Source organism: Cricetulus griseus, unplaced genomic scaffold (assembly GCF_003668045.3).
Source record: "Cricetulus griseus strain 17A/GY unplaced genomic scaffold, alternate assembly CriGri-PICRH-1.0 unplaced_scaffold_207, whole genome shotgun sequence".
Classification (NCBI taxonomy): Eukaryota; Metazoa; Chordata; class Mammalia; order Rodentia; family Cricetidae; genus Cricetulus; species Cricetulus griseus.
In genome coordinates, this window is record NW_023276928.1 from 42,551 (window position 1) to 46,211 (window position 3,661).

The 3,661-nt window shown below is 43.2% G+C and overlaps 1 pseudogene; it reads right to left on the reverse strand.

The window, feature by feature from the left end:
• Positions 1-1,480: 1,480 nt before the first annotated feature.
• On the reverse strand, positions 1,481-2,529 carry LOC113838834 (annotated as a pseudogene).
• Between the last annotated feature and the right edge of the window lie 1,132 nt (positions 2,530-3,661).

The following is a 3,661-nucleotide window of genomic DNA, read 5'->3' on the forward strand; positions in this document are numbered from 1 at the left end:
TGTTCTTCCAGTAAGTCCTGAGTTCATTCCAAGCAACCACAGGGTGGCTCCCAACCATCTTTATCGAAACCTGGTGCTCTTTTCCGGCATGTAGACATACGTGCAGGCAGAATTCTGTACATAATAAAAGAATAAATAAATCTTAAAAAATGGGGCGAAACTCTATACTGAAAAAAAAAACAAAATAAATAAATAAAATATTTGAAAAGATTGGTAACACAACTTTCAAGCCAAGTGTGCAGAACAATTTCCTCAAAGATAAAAATCATCAATAAGCACATGAAAAGATGTTAAATGTACCACTTATGGGAATAAAAATCAATTTCAGGAGACACCACCTCATTCTCAGTTTTGTACAGCTATAATTAAAACATTCAGATATTATATAGAAGAATTCCATGGAACCAGAAGCCTAATGCCCAGCTGCTGAGATTTAAATAAGATAGCTGCTAGGAAAACAGTCTAGTAGTCCCTCGGTACATGAAGCAGATAGTTATCATAGAGTCCTCAGTTTATAGATGGGAGCCTATGACAAAGAAATTTGTTTCCACACCTGGAGCACAAGTGTTGGTAGTGGTATTGTTTATAATGCACAGGAGACATGCACAATACAAACTAACGAATAATCTTCTTTTTGTGTGTGTATGTGTGTTCCAATGAGTTTTTATTTATAGACACTCAAATCTGAATTTAATAGGACTTTCATGTATCATGAAATATGATTTTTGAAACCACTGAGAAACACAGAGACCATTCTTAGCTCACAGAACAGATGGTGTGGCTGGGTCTCAAGTACACAGTGACTTCCTTACCTCTGCTCTAAATAGTTTGTGACATTTATGCTGGCATGGACGTAATGTCTACTTCCTTATTACATGGATCAATAATGTACAATTTTCTTAAGGCTCTGTCCAAACTGCTGGTGTATAAATTTTTAAGACAAAAAATTTAAAATGATTTATGTTAAAATTATATGCAAAAGAAACAAACTGGCCAAGTTTTATTTATTTCTTGACATGACATCTATGCAGCTCACACACACAGCAGGGCACACACCTTGGCTTCACAACAGCACCAGGCTGCACTTATGGTTATAATACAGCAAGAGCAAGGTGGCTGGGAAATGTACATTTATACACTTCATATAAGTTAAAGGTGGCTACACTATGACCTAGGGTAGCAAAGGCAAGACTTGGACCTACTGCCTGGACCACTTGTGTCTGACCTATTAAAAATGTACCCAGTCATTAACAATGGCCAGTTGGTGAATAAGCCATGTATAAAATATGTCATGTAAAATTACCCATTTACCATTTTAAAAAATAATATTTAGACTTTAAACATTTGACCAACTTGTCATGTGGATTTACATTATGGTAGCAAGAAGCACAGTTGCTGTATATCAGCAACCTGGCTAATATTTTTTTTTTTAAACACTAACATTTTTGTTAAAACATCCAAATCAAATCTCTTCTTTATACATCTGTTAGGTTACTTCCAAGTCACTCCCCAAGCCCAAAAACCAGTCTGACACTTGCTGACATGTTTAATCAGAACCTATATTTGTAGTTTCTAAAATGCAGATCTGCAGACTCAGTCTGGTTACAGGTACACCATGACGACACATGCCATCCCATGGAGAGGATCTGTTCCTAACTTTCTCTAAAAATACGAATCTGACCATCCTCAGACTTCTGAAAAGGCAGCGACACCTTAAATACACTGGCGGGTTCTGTTCTCACGTGTGAATGTCCACAAACTACCTGCTGTAAGCCCTTTCTTTCTTGGACTTTTCCAGGGCTTTTTCCAATGTTTTCTCGTTCTCCCCCGACATTTGGGGCAGTACCACCTGCCCTTTGGTGTGTGGTTGAGTCCCACACACGAAAAGTGGAACCACTCGATGGGGCACTCAAGGTTGTCACAGCCTATCATCTCTCCATAGGAGACCTGATTGCACAGACAGTAGGTGGGCTCCTTGGGGTCCATGGGGAGGTCTGTGGGAGAGGCTTCCCTCTCTGCTTTGGCCTTGGAGCGTTTCTTCCTCTTTGAGGTTTTTGCTTTCTTCTCCTTGGGCGTTCCTGAGGTGATGTCGTCATGGTCGTGATTATTAGATGCATTCTCTCTATTCTCATTGTTTCGCTGCCTCAGGGACCTCTTGTTATTCTGCTTGTCCGCCTGAGTGATTGCATCACTCCTGGACTTGTCCTTGCCGGGCTTGCGGCTGCTGCTGGTGCTGTCACTGATGTCCTGGTGTGCTTCGAAGAGCTCCACGTGACTGTCCACCTGCATGGTTCGGTTTTCCACCAGCTCCACCATCTGACTTACAATCTGGACCTTCTCATCGCCCAGCTCCTGGCTGCGGATCAGGGCCCTCTGGATGCGGTGCAGCACTCGCCACTTCCGGGTGCTGTGCATCTCATGCTTGAACTTCTCAGAGGAGTCATCCAGTTCTTTCAGGATCTCTTGGTATTGGGCGTCGATCTCCCGCATCAGCGAGATGTTCCTCTGCAGGTCGAAAGGCAGTGACTCGATGGCAGTGACTCCTTCTCAGCCTTGGCAAGTGTTCTATGAAGAAAATCAAATTCAAATTACAAAAGTGAACAAAATTGAAATTCACAGGCAGCAGCTCAAGACCACTTTTGAAGTCTGGAGCCTGACTTTATTCGGGGTTTCAGGTGGAACAAGTTGTACACTGGCTGCTGGTGCACTGGCATGCACAATTTTGGGGGAGACAGCACAGGTAAAGTTCTCTGTGTTACCTGATCAAATGCACCTGAGCAGAGGACTGGGAAGGAAGGGGCATGAGGAAGGGGAGGAGACAGCCAGAGGGCAAGGGAACAGGGGGAGGAGAGCAGCCAGGGAAGCCTTGGAGGAAAGCAGAGAGACAGGAGAGGGGAGTAGGGGAATTGGCAGGGGGAGAGGAGACAGGAGGAGGAGTGAAGAGTTAGTGCCACGTAGAGGTGGGGGAAGGGCAGGAAATTGAGAATAGGATATGGCAAATTATCCACAAAAAGGCATCAGTACTTATTAGTCCAACATACCAACATCAAATGCCAGTCAGCCAGCCAATTAAGAGTTACCTGGCACAGCCAGCTTCATCTTTCAAGTTAGCTTTATGCTACAACTTACAAAAACAGGTGCTGCTGAATCCCTCAGGAACAAGAGCAGCCTGGTGGTGGATAGAAGACCTCTAAGCCCCCTTTACTGCTTGGGTGCACCTGTGGTAAAATAAGCATGGCCTTGGTTCAGCCAGAGTACTCACCATCCCAGGAAGTGCAAGGGATAAAAAACTAACTCCTGTCTCTTCTGACCTCAGGGATGCTGGCTGGTCAGCATCTGGGCAAGTAAGCATAGCCAGGGCCTTTCCCACATCCCAAAAGAAGTGGAGGACACCAGTCCATCTCCTCACTAGCTGCTGACGCACTGTCTTCAGTAATGTGAGAAGTAAGCCAGTGTAGCTAACCTAATATCTAGCAAAATAGGCTTCACACTAATTAAAAGAGCTGAAGGACATTTCATATTCAACGGAAAAGTCCATCAATATGATGTCTCAATTCTTAACATTTATGCACCAACTACAAGGGCACCCACAATAACAAAAGAAACATTACTAAAGATTCAATCACATATTAATAGTGGGAAATTTCAACATCACACTTTC